This window comes from Crocodylus porosus, unplaced genomic scaffold (assembly GCF_001723895.1).
Source record: "Crocodylus porosus isolate Cpor-Errol unplaced genomic scaffold, CroPor_comp1, whole genome shotgun sequence".
In the NCBI taxonomy this organism is placed as follows: domain Eukaryota; kingdom Metazoa; phylum Chordata; order Crocodylia; family Crocodylidae; genus Crocodylus; species Crocodylus porosus.
The window spans coordinates 141,990,967-142,006,106 of NW_017728931.1; the positions used below are offsets into that span (position 1 = coordinate 141,990,967).

General features: G+C 53.9%; 1 long non-coding RNA gene across 1 annotated transcript; it reads right to left on the minus strand.

Moving 5' to 3' along the window:
- Window positions 1-5,223: 5,223 nt before the first annotated feature.
- LOC109316151 lies at window positions 5,224-11,868 on the minus strand. Its single transcript, XR_002102735.1, has 3 exons — window positions 11,759-11,868; window positions 5,831-5,837; window positions 5,224-5,234 (listed from the first exon to the last, which is right to left on the minus strand). It is a non-coding gene; the product is annotated as an uncharacterized LOC109316151 (long non-coding RNA).
- Between the last annotated feature and the right edge of the window lie 3,272 nt (window positions 11,869-15,140).

Consider the following 15,140-nt stretch of genomic DNA (forward strand, 5'->3'; position numbering starts at 1 on the left):
GGTTCTTCCTCCCCAGGTGCAGCACCTTGCACTTGTCTGTGTTGAATCCAATTCTCATCTGGCCCCCCACTGCAACCTGTCTAGGTCCAATTGCAGCCTATTCCTCCCCTCTAGCGTGCCCACATCCCTGCACATCTTAGTGTCATCAGCAAATTTGAGCAGGTGCTTTTTACCCCCTCGTCCAAGTCGCTGATGAAGATGTTGAGCAGTGCGAGCCGGAGGACCGAGCTCTGGGGGACCCCACTGCCCACGTCCCTGCAGGTCGAACGTGACCCGTCCACCACCGCTCTCTGGGCGCGGCCCTCCCGCCAGTTGGCAACACGTCTGACTGTGGGGGTGTCGACACCACAGCCCCCAGTTTCTGAATGAGAACGGGGTGAGAGACAGTGTCGAATCCTTCCAAAAGTCCAGGAAGACAACGTCCACTGCTACCCCTGCGTCTAAGCATTTGGTGACCTGGTCGTAGAGGCCACCAGGTTGGTCTGGCGGGACCTGACACTGATGAACCCGTGTTGGTTGCCCCTAAGCATGATCTCCCCCCGGCCCATCGTGGACATGTGCCAGGATAACTCTCTCAAAAACCTTCCCCAGGATGGAGGTAAGATTAACTGGCCTATAGTTCCTGGGTCCTCCTTTCTCCCCTTTTTGAAGATGGGAACCACGTTGGCCTCTTCCAGTCCTCTGGCCCCGCACCAGAGCACCACGAGTGCTCGTACAGCCGTGCCGGGGTCCCGCAATGACCGCAGCCAATTCCCTCAGCACTCAGGGGTGGAGATCGTCTAGACCGGCTGACTTGAACACATCCAGTCCCTCCAGACGTCCCCTGACTAGATCCGCCCTGACCCTGGGCCTGGGTGCGCCTCCCCTGGGGCCTGAGGGAGACCCGGTGGGGGGCTGATCTGGTCTCTGCTCCGGAAAATGAAGGCAAAGAAGTTGTTAAATACGTTAGCTTTGTCTTCTGGTGTGACGACCAGATTTCCTAGTGTGTCCTGCAGGGGCCCCACGTTACCCGGAGCCTTCTTTTTGCCCCCTATGGATTTAAAAAAGGACTCTTGTTGTCACTGATCCTGGAAGCGCGTCCCAGTCCCATCTCTGCCTTGGCCTTCCTGACTGCCCCCCTGCATCCCTGAGCAACCCCAGTATAGTCCTCCCTGGTGACAACCCCTCCCTGCCATTGGGTATACGCCTCCCTTTTAGCTAGGAGACATTCCCAGATGCTTTTGGTGAGCCGTGGGGGCTTATACACCCTCCTGCCCCCTTTGATCTGCATTGCGGTTACCTCCCTTTGGGCTTGGAGGATCGTCTCCTTAAGGAGCAACCACTCTCCTTGGACACCCGGCTCCCCTCCCCTCCCCTCCGGGACCTCAGCGCTTCCCCAATTATTCTCCTTAGCAAATTGAAGTCCGCCCTCCTGAAATCTAGGGCTGCTGCCTTGCTGCAGCCTTTGCCACCTTGCGCTGGATGGTGAATCCCAGCAGCGGATGATCGCTGTTGCCTATGTGGTCGAGCACCCGCAGCCCCCACACCAGGTCGTCGCCCGTGGCCAGCACCAGGTCCAACAAGGCGTCTCCCCCAGTGGGGCTGTGCACCCCCTGGGTTAGATGGAGGTCCTGCATTTGGGGTAAGAACCTAGCTGAGAGGTCAGACCTGGCTGACTGCTCCTCCCAGCAGATGTCTGGAAGTTCAGGTCACCCACAATGACCACGTCCTCAGACCTAACGACCTCCGTGATCTGCCTTAAGAATTCCTGGTCGAGCTCTTCCCCGCGGTTGGGGGGTCCGTAGTCGACCCCCAACATTAAATCTCTTTCCCCGTGACTGCCTTGTACTCTAACCCAGAGCACTTCCGTGTGCCCCTCCTCTGACCCTGTGCTACCTGGTGAGGATGGGTATTCCTCCTTAATGTAGAGCACCGCGCCCCCGCCTTTCCTCCCTGTCCTGTCCCTCCTGCACAGCCTACAGCCCTTGACATTCACCACCCAGTCATGCGCTGGGTCCCACCACGTTTCAGTGATCCCCACTATGTCCGGGTTGGTGTCAGCCAGCAGGAAGGTAAGTTTCTCCTGCTTGTTCCCCCAGTTAGAATCAGATATTTGAACTTGTATAGGTGTAGATATATAGTATCTGCCCTGTGTCGATATAGATATACGGTAGCTGTCAACATGGCGGGGGGATCTAAGATTTTTGACAAGGGGGTGCAGATGGTGTGGCACATCAGCAGATTACACAACACATTTTTTTTCAAGATAAAGAGAAACTAGAAGATTTGTTAATATGCTATATTTCTCAGTTTAAGATCAAAGCAAAACCAAATACAACTTTAATTGTGTGCAAAATTGCTAGATTACATATTAAGTTTAAAAAGCACAATAAACTCGACAAAAAGAGTCCAAAGAGACTGTTTTATTAGTCCTGTAGTCATTATAGTTAAATGTACATCTCTTATTTAGATACGTAAAACAACATCCACGCTTCTTGAGCATCTTGAAAGTGCACCCAATACTTCATCGTTAGTCACTTCCAAACCTGAGTTAAGTGAATATTACACACCTGAGTTAAGTTTTTTAGCTAGAGCTAAAAGAGTATGTGGGGCTGTGACATAGAGAAGAGATATTACCAGGACTGGCTAACAGACAGCAAAACTGCAGCGGGAAGGATAGCTTGACTAATGGAACATCAAGATCATTAACATGGCCAGAGGGTGATTAACACCTACCAAGTGAGGAGAGAGTAGCAGGAACGAGATCTATTACACTGAGGCATGAAGTCAATTGACTCCCTCAGCACTGCCTGAATAGAAATGCTGCTGCCTCCCCCAGGCAGTTAGTTTTAAACTTTGGGTGGAGCAGGAATGAGAGAGGGGTCTAACTGCCCCGCTGCACCCCCCCTAGATCCACCCCTGGCTATCAGTGCTGTGACTATTGAGATCCCTGTTGAAAAATGCTTAAGCAAAAGTACCTTATCTTCCGTTACCTTTTTTCGCCCCATATACTCTGCTCATCACTTTATTGTCTGTCGCCTAAATTTTAGGTCAAAAACTCTCCTGAGCAGGATTTTGGATTTCTTTGATGCTGTTTGTACGCAGCCATGTTCTGAATCCACGTGAAATATTTAGCTGCTTCCACGTCGGGTGAATAAATGGTATTATTTAATGAATGAGTTACTGCAAGGATGGGAGTGTTTCAGCTCTTCACCTGCTCCGTGGTATTTGCCCACGTTCATGCTTTTATCCCACAGTGGACACGCCTACACATGTGTTAATGCATTAATGCGCTTTAACTAATCACGCCTAAGTTTGATACCTGCATTAGTGGCAAGAGGCCTACTTCACAGCAGTGCTACCTGGCGTGGCACAGAGGCAGCATCGATATGCCCTAGGCAGCCTATAGCCTCTGAAAGTAGGCACCATGGGTACCATCTGCTTTATGCAGAGAAGTTGTTTGTCTTACACAGCGGTGGCAAAGAAGTGCTCACAGCTATATTACTCCTGGCACTGTTCTGTAATAAGGAAGCTGCAAAGAGACTGCTGTAAAAAAAAATTCATATGCACCAGGTAGGTTAAGTCTGATACAGCCAGGTTTATCTTAAACCACTTTCAGCCATTTTTAAACTGATTTATGTGCACTGAACTTCTCATGTTGGTTCTGTTACCAGTTTAAACCAGTTTCTGATCACTTAAACTGGTTTCTGTGTAATTTCTGTCCCTAGCCCAAAAGTGTTAAGATTTGTCTCGTTTTTGTTTCCTTCGAGAACTTGTCTGGGATCCTATCTGAACACCGCCGATATCTGGCATCATAACTGAAGGAGTGATGCTTTCAAATGTTTAACAATGATTTTGCTTCTTCCAAGTGTTCATGAGGCATTTGAGCCAAATATTTGTGAGGAAAATCACCGCACAAAGCATTTTCAACAGTCTGCTTGCAAGGAGTCTCCTCTCTCTCTTCTAGTTTCATGTCCTCGGGCTGATAGGTTTCCATCTGGTATCCAGGTGTTCACAGTTCTACCTGAATTTCTCATGCAAATTTTTTTAAAAAGGGGAATTATTGTTAATTTTTAAGTATATTCATATGTCATCAAGGGAGAAACATCTCCATTTCTCTCCTTGATGCACTACCTTGAAAATGAGCTTGAGTAGCAATTTCTAAATGCATTCGGCCGTCCTCCCCCGTGCTATAATTATACTCTGAATATGGGCAGAAGGCAGGGCTGGGTGGTACCTTGGAAACGAACTGATTCAGAGAAGCACAAGCTTTCATGGGCAATAGCCTGCTGCATCAGATGCTATGAACAAACCTGCAGAAAAAAAGGGTGTTCAGGAGAAAGGACCACCTCTCCACTCTGAATACCATGACCTGATTTTTCTTCCAGCCCTGCTGCAGGGCAAAGAGGAACACCTCCGAAGAGCGTTCAACTAAGAACAGTTCAGGGAGATGAATCCATGGGATGATGTTCATAGGTGTCAAAAGTTCCCAGGGCATCTTTCTGAAGACATACCTGTCCTCTTCATCAGACACCCAGATTATTCTGCAGGGGGTTGTAGCAGGCTGGAGCCACCCAGCTGCAGGTGGTAATGCTAAATGCACGCTGCTTGGGAGGACTGGTCCAGCTGAGGGAGATAATTAGCAGCCACGGGCAGTTAAAAGTATCCCAGGGAAGGGAAGCCAAGGAGTCAGACAGACAGAAAGTGAAAGAGAGGGGCCTGGCCAGTGGCTACAATGCTGGACCAGGGACTCTTGGGGTCTGGGGACTGGGAGCAGTAGCACCATGGCAGAAAGCTGCATTGCAGCCAGCCTGGGAGGAAAGACTGCAGTGAAGGAGGAGCAATAAGCAAGCTGGGGCGGAAGAGGACGCAGACCTGTGAGTTCACCCTTTATGGATTGGTTTGGTGTTTGAGGACTGACTGATGTAGGAGGACGCCCACAGAAGGGGTACACCCTGGGAATAAAGGACTGTATCGTGTTTAAAGGGTTCATGAGCAAAGCAATAACCCCCAAGCCTACTACAGGGGTATAATCCCTGCTTTGCTTAGGGGCAGGGAATGAAGCTCAATGGATCATAAAAGAACTCTTTCCAACTAGGTTTGATACCATTGCCATGCATGACTGGGAGGCAAAGTAGGTGCTGTAATAGGTTGTTCCCATCTATGATTTCAATGACTGAGACGACCAGGAATGCTGTCTGCTATTATGGCTTCAATCTTATTACATAAGGAGCTTACCAAGGTGCTTCATTGCTCTTAATTAATTATGAGTTATTTTCTTAATGGAGACCTGGTTTGCACAGGACAATTGAATATCCACCCAGCCCTATGTGGACGGCCCGAGATGAAATAGAAAACAGGACACGGCCCTGTTCATCTGAACGTTATCTTGACAATCTCTGTGACGTGGGGCTTACTCTGTGCTGTCACGTAGGCCCTGCATTGGTGTTAGCTCAGTGTGTCTCTATTGATTTCAATGGGGCTATATCACTTTACAGCAGCTGGCTTGGAGTTTTTAACCCCTTGTACTCCCCTGACCCTGGGGTGGTAGGGTGGGTGTCCCTAGCCCAGGTTACAGCAGCCTGGGGGTTGCTCTAATTTGAACCATTGGTGATGCCAAGGGGCTATTCCTGGGACTAGCAAAACAGAGAGATGCACTTGGACCTTTCCTTTTCCCCCCAGCTATAAGCAGGTGCGGGGCAGGGGGTAGCTTGGCAATCACAATGGAGCGCCAACGTTTCCCCCCTACTCCGGTTGAACCATTAAGCAGACAGTTGCATCATTTTGGAGAGGAGGGAGCAGGGCAAAGCTGTCCTACGGCAGCCCAGGGTCTGGCTCAGTCGCTACAGACCAACCAACTTCAGACACGCGGATGGGATCCTTGTTCTTGTCTGGGCTTATCCCTAATTGCATTTGTACCGTCCAAAACAAGGCACTCCATTAAGATAAGAGCTTGTCACAAATGGAAAGCAAGCAGGCGCCTCCCTAAGCCACTTATATAACAGGACTGGAAACCACCGAGATGGAAAGCATTCTTCCCCACTCCCATCACCCACGCGGACGGAGGGGCACGTGCCCACCCCTCTGGTTATCTCCTGACCTACGGGATGTCCTCAAGCATTTCCACAGTGCTGCCACCACAGCCCACTCGTGGTGCCTCTGGACTTACAGGGTCATGGGCTGACCCGTGCTTGACCCAAGAGAAATGTGAAGGGCCAAACAGCCCTGTGACCTTGCAAGCTAAAGGCAGCAGGTCCCTGACCCCCCGCCAATGACTTGCTGAATGGCCTTGGCTAAGTCATCTAGTGGGCAAAGTGAGCGTGGAAGTTGGGTGCCGGACTTGGCTGGGGGTTGATGCTGAGGGTCCTGAGCTGCTCGGTGTCTTTATAAGACCAGGTTCAAGGCATCTCAGCCCAATTGCCGTGGAGACAGGAACCCTATTCACTCCTCTTTACATGGCCACAGAGCAAACCCCATGCCGCTGCCGTGTCCCTCTGAATACAGCAGTGCCTGAGGAAGAGCTGCTTTCCCATTGCATTAGGACATCCAGACGCTTTAACAAGTACATCACACCATGGCCATAAGACTCCAGAGATTTATCCAGTTGGTTTCTCTATAGTTTTAAATTGCTGCAGCGCTGTCGGTTGACATCCGCTGAAGATGTGGCCAGTTTGCATTTGGGTACAGCTTCTTTGAGAGGAGGGGTGAAAGATTCGCCCCTCTCAGGCCAGATCGGGACCATGGGGCTTCTTACAAACTGGATCCAAATTGGCAGTGCGGGGACGAAGGGGCGCAGACAGGTTGGGCTGTGTTGGACCGCTCCTCGGGTCACGGGCTCCAGCTGAGCATATATCCCATGAACCCGCAGGTCGGACTAATAATAAGCATAGCGATACGTAGCACTGACACAGAGGTTCATCTCTTCAGTGCATTGCATAAATGCCATCCAATTCATCCGTGCTACATGCCCAGCTAATCCATGGGGAAGTGGAGACCCAGAGAGAGTCAGTGCCTGTATGGGGGCTGAAAGCCTAGCCCTTGTGCTACAAGTGGGAATCCATTGGGACGCTCCCCAGAGACATCTTTACTAGGGGACAGGCCCTGGGGAAGGGCTGAGAGCCCAGGGGAATAGGACTGAGGACCAGGCCCCGCACCCGCCACCTGCAGTAGCCGGATGAGCTGAAGTGACCACAGGTGTAAATGTAGCACAGGCCAGGGAGGAATTTGCCTCCATGAGAAGCAACAAGGGCGGTTATGGAGCCCCTTCCAGTGAGCTCACCCAGGAGGTTAATGATCCTACTACTGCTGGGAGCTGGAGGGCTTGGGTGGTGCTCCTACATTTGGTGCTGAAGAGGCAAAGCCTCATTGAGTGGACTGAGCTGAGATCTGTGGTGTCATCGATTAAATCTGTGGTGTCATTGAGGTCTGTCGTCATCAGTGAGATGCACGTTGTCATCAACACCATATTGGTCGTCATTGAGGAGGTGTGTGTTCATATCGACAATGAAGCCTGTTGGCATCAGCACAATATTTGTCATCGTTGATGAGGTCTGTTGACATCAATGAGATCTGGGTTGTCATGAACAAGATCTGGGTTATCAAAGGGATCTATGTTGGCATCAATGAGATGTGTGGTGTCATCAACACCTATTGGTCGTCATTGAGGAGGTGTGTGTTGGTATCGATGATGAAGTCTGTTGGCATCAGCACAATATTTATCATCATTGATGAGGTCTGTTGGCATTAATGAGGTGTGTGTTGGTGTCAATGATGAGGTCTGTTGGCATCAGCACAATATTTGTCGTCATTGATGAGGTCTGTTGGCATCAACGAGATTTGGGTTGTCATGGACAAGATCTGGGTTATCATCAATGGGATCTATGTCGGCATCAATGAGATGTGTGTTGTCATCAACACAATATTTGTCACCATTGAGGATGTGTGTTGGTATCGATGATGAAGTCCGTTGGCATCAACACACTATTTGTCGTCATTGATGAGGTCTGTTGGCATCGACAAGATCTGGATTGTCATTGAGGAGATCCCTGTGTTGCGAGACATTACCATTCCCAAGCCCCGGTGCCGTTTCCAAGCCAGGCAGCTCCTCCAAGACTCACCTCCTCTGCTGTGATGCCTGGAGAGAGTCTCAGCTGACAGCAGCCATCCAGGGGGGAGCCACAGGGACTGAGTTTGCTCCAGGCAAGAGTTTGCCCCCAACTTGCGCTGAAGGCCTAAGCAGTGAGCAGGTCCCTGGCGCCAGGTTCGGTAGCCAAGGACATGCTCACATCATGGTGGCCATGTCACGCCCATGTGTGCTCTGGCCGTGCACACTAGCATGCCTTACCCACACCAGGTGAGCAGGTCACAGGGACTGGAAATGAACCAACCCCCCCCGCCGATGGGGCTTGGAGCTGATGTAGCTGGGCTTAGCCTGGATCGTAAAGGGCCGTCCCAGCGTATCAGTGCCGTGCCCAGGCAAAGGGCCTGGCTCCAATTACAGACTCTTTATAAACAGTCACGAATGAATTGCATAGTGGTTAACGACTAATTGCCAGTGATGAAGCCATTGCAAACGTCAGTGATGTTGCTTCATCTCTGCTCCAGCACACATCCTTAGCTGCCTGTTGGGGCCAAGCCAGGCCGTGGCCTGTGTTTGTACAGGGCTGAGCCCACCAGAGGCCCCGTCCATGGCTCCTATGCAGATGATAACAGATGGGGAAACCAAGGCACGGGGTGGCAACGTGACATCGGAGAAAGCGACCCAGCGGAGAGCAAGGTTCATGCTGCCTGCGACCCAGTTCCCTTCCCCGTTGGCCCATCCTCTCTGCCCTGCCCAGCTTTGGAAACGCGCTCGTTTTATTTTTAAACCTGGGTCCAGCTTCCCACAGCTCCTGTTTGTTATTCTTTGCGGGCTGCGCCAGCGCGATTACACGGCAGGAAGTGCGCGGTGGGGAACGGTCCTGTGGGGGGGCTATGGGGGACGGCGCAGAGGGCCCTTCCCAGCCCTCGCCCACCCCCTGCCTGCAGCCCCTGTGCCGCTGGGTCGCTCCCTGGCGCTTTGTCCTGCTCCCTGGAAGTGGAGCCGGGCGCCCCGAGGGCAGCGCTGGGCAGGGCTGATAGGGAACGACTGAAATCCTTTCCCACACGTGGGCCTGGCAGGGCACAGGCGATGCAAAGGATCACAGGCCAGGCGGGAGGAAACCCCTGCAGAGCGGAGGGCGGTGGCTGTAGCACACTGCCACGGGGCAAGTCACAGAGTCACAGGCAACGGGGGCTGGCAGGGAGCTCGGGGCTCACATCTGGTCCAACCCCTGCTCCAAGCAGGACCGGCCCCGGCTGCATCATCCCGGCCAAGGCTTTGTCGAGTCGGATTCAGGATGGAGAGGCCACCACCGCTCTGGGTAACCCGTCCCAGTGCTTTACTGTCTTCCTCGTGAGAACTTTTTTCCTAATGTCTAACCTAAATTTCCCTTGCTGCAACTTGAGACGGTTGTTCCTTGTCCCGTCACCAAGTTGCTATTTGAGGTGGTTTGCGTCTGCACAGCTAGGGCAATGCAGCCTTCTCTGGGGTGGAGCATGGCACCTAGTAACGCGAGGCAAAGGAGAGGTTTTGGCAGCGGGAGAGACCGGTGGTCTGGACCCTTCGGTGCTCCAAAAAGGCCGTATTCTGCTGCTGTGGGGGTCCACAGCAAAGCTCCCCTTGACGTTGAGGGGAGCAACAGGAGGCCTCCAACGCGAGGAGGGTAGGTCAGGGGTGGCATGTGAAGCAGATGCACAGCTCCCACTTGTCCTCTCTGGATCCGGGTCCTGCCTTCCCCCCATCAGGAGTGGGGTTAAAGCAGCCTCGGACCGGCTCTAAATTACGCCACGAGGTGCGCAAAAAATGCACCGTGTCTGCACTGAGAGCAAGGCGGGTGCGCAGCCTGGGGGTGCGGTGCTAGCGGCACACGGGGCAGGGCCACCCTCACCCCACTGCGACCTTCCCCCTGGGGCTTGCCCAGGCCAAGGCGCCTCGCACCCCATCCCACACCCCTCAAAAGGGGCAGAGGAGACGCCGCGTGACGCCACCGGACTCTGAACGCAAGAAGAAGTGGTTGTTCCAGCTGCACAGACCTCCCCCGCCCGGGACGTGCTGTTTGCTCTCCTCTCGCTCCCGCTCATTAGCAGCATCTGCCACAAATCAAAGAGGCCTGGCTGGAAAACAGACCTGGTACTTCTCTGAGGCAGCCTAAGTGAATTAGAGCCCGGGAGCCTCCCAGAGAGCATGTACGCACCTCGATGCTTGCTTCGACCGAGCCGTCGCCGGCCAGACGACAGCTCCCCGACAGCACGGCACGCAAGCCCTGCAATACGAGACATGGTTTGTTGTGCCATCCGATGCCCAAGGAACTTGATCCCCAGACAGAGCGGCTCGCCCGGCCCTGGCGACACAGCTTTAGCTCCCCCGGAGCGTGACGCAGGGGGCGGTTTAGCCGGATGCGTCAGGGGCGCCTGCTGGCACGGCGCCTGGGTGATGTTATGTCAGTGGCAGCTCAGCCGGGCTGCCAGTAAGCCGTGCCCAGGAGAATGGGGCGCTGAGACAGACAACTCCATAGCCAGATCTCGCACAGCCGCACCATCAGTCCACCACCGCCCCGAGCATCCTTTGTGGTGGGGGCAGGAGGCAGCCGGGCCTGCTCTGAGAGCACTGCCCAGTGGTTAGGGTAGGGGAGAGGCATCCCTAAATGCAGAGTTGTTCTTGCATCTGCCACAGACCTACTTGGCGACCTTGGGCACCTCCCTTAACATCCACACCCCAATTTCCCCTCCCTGAAAACAAGGAGTGGATGAAGGGTGCCACTAATTAACCTTCATTAAAGCCATCCTGAATAGAGGATGCGACAGAGCCCTGCCACAGGTTCGAATGAAAGCTGGACAGAAACCAGCTCTGAAGTTGTTATGCATTTTCAAGCACTGTCTCTGTAGCTGGCTGGCTCTTTTCAGAGCTGGCTGGGTGTTTTTATGGTGCAATAAGTACTCCACCTGCAAGGCCAGTCTTATTTTGTATGTGTGGCCAGTCTGAATTTATTGCACGATTAACCACTCCATTGCGTAATGTATGCGATGTATGGCAGCAGCCTTAGAAACACTAGGATATTATAGGATATTATAGGATATAGGAACCATTGGCTGTTACTGGGTCTTGTTACTGCAGTCAGGGTGTGCACAGAGCTGGGAGCAACCAGCACTGGGAATAGGGTTTCCCGAATCACCGTTGCTGGCAGTGCCAATGCACGGAGCACAGGAGCCTGCTACATCCTGCAGACAGTATCCAGTGCCACAGAGGATGGCATAAAACCCCCATCCTAGGACTGATCCTGAACTTGTTCTGCATAACGGGGGAGCTGGGAGCCCCAAAGGACCTCATTGTGCAGGACTAGATCCCAGAGTCAGCATCCTTCTCCATCGAGGGGCTTCCTTGTCTCCTCCTGTCCCCCAGCCACGGGGGGAGGACTGATAAGACTCGCCCTCCTGTAAGAGCCACCGGAGCTCTGTGCATTTACCCCAGCAAAGGATACAAGCCACAGCTTGATAACCCAAGCCCTCAGGCTCGGACGCAGACGCACGCTCCAGCCCCTTGCTCCTTGCCTAGAGCCCTTCAAGCCTGCAAGAGGATCCGTGTCCAGGCTCGAGCCCTGAAACTGTTATTGACTCCTTCCCACTTTGTGCTGGACCTCCCCTGGCCGCCCAAGGATGGGGATGCCACGGTCTCTCCAGGAAATGTGTTTCAGTGCTCGACTGCCCTCGGAGTCAAGAAGCGCCTCCTCGTCTCCAGCCTAAATGTCCTCTGCTGCAGCTTGAGGCCCATTGCTCCTAGTCCTGTTCCCTACGGCCACAGAGAAAAGCCCGTCTCCATCCTCTCTGTCACCACCCCCTAGGTATTTGAAGACTGGTATCAAACTAGACACAGGACTCCAGGTGAGGCCTCACCAATGCACACCCCTTGATTTGCAATTCATGCTCTGGTTGCCACAACCCAAGATGCTGCCGGCCCCTTTTGCAACAGGAGCGCGCTGTTGACTCCCATGCAGCCTACGGTCTGCTACACAACGTAGTCTATGTAGAAAATTTGCCCCGGGATAAAGTGACTGCAGCCTTTTTCTGGGTAACTCCACCCTGGACTCAGATGCTTTGCTACGTGGCAGGGCTGTGCGTCCTATGCCAGCTCCGCTTTCACCACGGAGCAAAGATGCCAGAGTGGGGTTATTCTGGATGAGGACACAAAGAGGAACACAGTCCCGGGCACCCGTGAGCTGGACTGATCTGATCCACCCAGGAAGGGGTGGTGGAGCACACGTGTCTACACCCACGGGAGCTATTTTGCTACCCCCTGAAGCCATGTCACGTTCTCTGCTCTCAGCCCACCCATGGAAAGATACCTCCCACGATGCCTTCGCTCTGAAGCGATGGTGCATGTATGTGAAAGGGTCCCAGGAGGCCCATGGGGCTGGTGTGCTACTCTGCGTCTGGGCTGCCTGCCAAAGCTGCCATCCGCTCCTCCTGCAAAAGAGATCACCGGGAAAGAAAGCAGGGCTGGAACAGACCTCACAAGGTCACATATACCTTGCTGGGAAGGTTTAGGTTTGCTTTTGTTAGCAGTGGGAAACCGTGGCAGGACCTGGGGCTGGACTGCAGTCTTGCATCCAGGGAGGCTGGATTCAGGGACTCGGGTCAGCCCGTTATGGACCACGGGGCCTGCTGGAGCATGCAGGAGGTCTCAGGCCCGGCGAACTTGCTGCACGACTGCAGGACTGGCCACCTTTTAAGAGGCTGCAGGCCACAGCAGCACGGGCCACCACAGACCCCCGGGACTGCACGCCGCGCAGACACCCCGATGCGCCGGGCATGCAGGCACCTTTTAGCTCCCCAGCCTCAGTCTCCCCGGGCTGCAGTCTCTCCCAGCCACACTACGCAGGAAGCAGAAGGGGAGCCCCAAAACCCTGGCAGCTGCTGTAGGCAGAGCAAGTGGGGGGGGAGCAGCAGCCAGATGAGGGGCTGTAAATTAGCACCCCATGGGCCGCCAGTCAGACAGCCCTGAGCAGTATCTTTCCCCTCTCCCAGGGCCCATTTCCTCCCCGCTCTCCTGGGATTCTGCAGCTCTGCAGGCTTGAAAACACAGCAAGGAGGAGCCCGTTCATCTGGCGGCGGTAGCTCTGGGCTGGGAGTCAGGACATTGTGACTCCTCTGCTACTTACCAAACCTGTGACCTTGGGCTTGTCTCCTTGCCCCCCCCATCCCTTCTGGAGACTGGGCGAGGTAGCATTTGACTTTGAGAGGGGGTCACGAGTTTGCAGTTCAAGTGCCTAGACTGGTACCCAGGTCTGGAGGAGAAACGTACCCAGGAGAACGTTTACGATCTTCTCTCCGATGCCTGATGCAGGGCGCGTGTGCCCCAGAAGCTTGCCATGAAAGACATTTAAAAATTGTTTTGCAAAAATCTAACTGGGCTAATAAAAGATCTCACCTCTGCCACAAATCTGGATGGGGAATTATCACCAGAATTTATATTAAGGGACGGGGGGGCCGTTCTGCTCCAGAAAAGCTGCCGCTGTCTTGGGGTTTCCCTCGAGCTCAGTGCATGCTGGGACAGGACCCGGGACGTTTGGGTCACTTGGCGACTGGACATTCGGCCCAGATGCCCTTGACCAGCCCGGCTCAGGTTGGCAGCGAAGTGACCGTTGTGCCCGCCCCGGCCCACTTCCCCGGGGCCGGGGCCACGATGGCATCGCCCTGCAGCTCCGCGGTCAGCGCGCTTGACCCACGTGGTCTCGGTGGCACTTGGGGAACAGCCAGGCTTTTGTTTCCATTTCCCCTGCGAGGAGTGCGGGCTGCAGAGCCTGACCCAGGCCCCCTTCCCCACTTCCTGCACCAGGCTTTGAAATGCGAACGCTGGAGACTCTTTCCCCTTGGGCTCCTGCCTGCAGATGGGCTGATACTGCCCTGCTTGCCAATCAAGGGGCACCGCGCCAGGCTGGCGTGTGCTGTAGGATCCAGCAGGAAACCCACCCCCCTCCACACCCTCACATGCACACAAAGGCCTGTATCCTCACTTCAGGCTAGCGCTTCCCTCGCCAGTGCGGATGTGGCCTCAAGTCTCTACGCCAGCCCTGTGCGTTTGAACAGCCCTCGCAGCGGTGGGACCCCGCCAGGCCTCGTCCCCCTGCTTTACCCGTGGCAGGCTGAGGTCTCTGGGTGTTTGGGGGCAATAGGTGTGCAACGGGGTTGGGCGCGTGTGTCACATCAGGAAGATGCTAGACCAGGACTTGTCTGGATAGGGACGCTTCGGCCTCGAACAGGGGGTTGCACTAGATCAGTGTTTCTCAACCTTTTAAGTAGCAAGTACCCCCTAACTTCTGAAAACTTGAATAAGTACCCGACACTCAATTTTCCAGGGGATTTTATATTTACAGACTAATGTGTGCCATCTGTCGGAAGAAGGGCTGTGTATATAAGGCCATGCTATGACAGGTGTCTGATCTGGTGTGGGTAGGGCTGCCATCTTTTACAGCGGGGGGGCACAACTCAAGTATGTACCTGGGCTAGAGGGGATGCTGGCCAATGCTAGGAGGGCTGAACGCCAAATTATTACTAGGGAATATGATTTTTTTTAATTGCACCAAACTTTTTGCCATAGTTTTGAGGGTGAGAGAGAGAGTGTTGGGGTACCCGTGTACCACCTGCCTGTGTCTCGCGTACCGCCGGGGTTACACGTACCACAGGCTGAGAAAGTATGCATAGACGATCCCTGGAGATCCTTCCAGCCCAACTCTTCTAAATATTACGGGAAGCAGGGAGAAAAATGGAGCAGCCCCAAGGCTGCTCCGCCGTAGGCCAGGGACCACGCAAGGGTCTGCCCAGCCTCCGAGGAGAGGGAAATGCCAATGCCTCTTTCTGCATACGCCCCCAACCAACCTGAACAAAGCCGCCACGGGCCAGCTAGCTTTGGCAGAGACCCCGTGGCCTGGGCTGCGCAGATAAGACGCGGATCCTCTCTTGCTTTTCTTGGCTGGGAGCAGGGGACAATTGTCCCCGAGAGAGGCAGGAAATCGTAAGTGAGACACGAGTCTCCCAGGGCAGGGCACGTCCGTCCGCGCTTCTGCATGGAAAAGCAGCTGACAAGG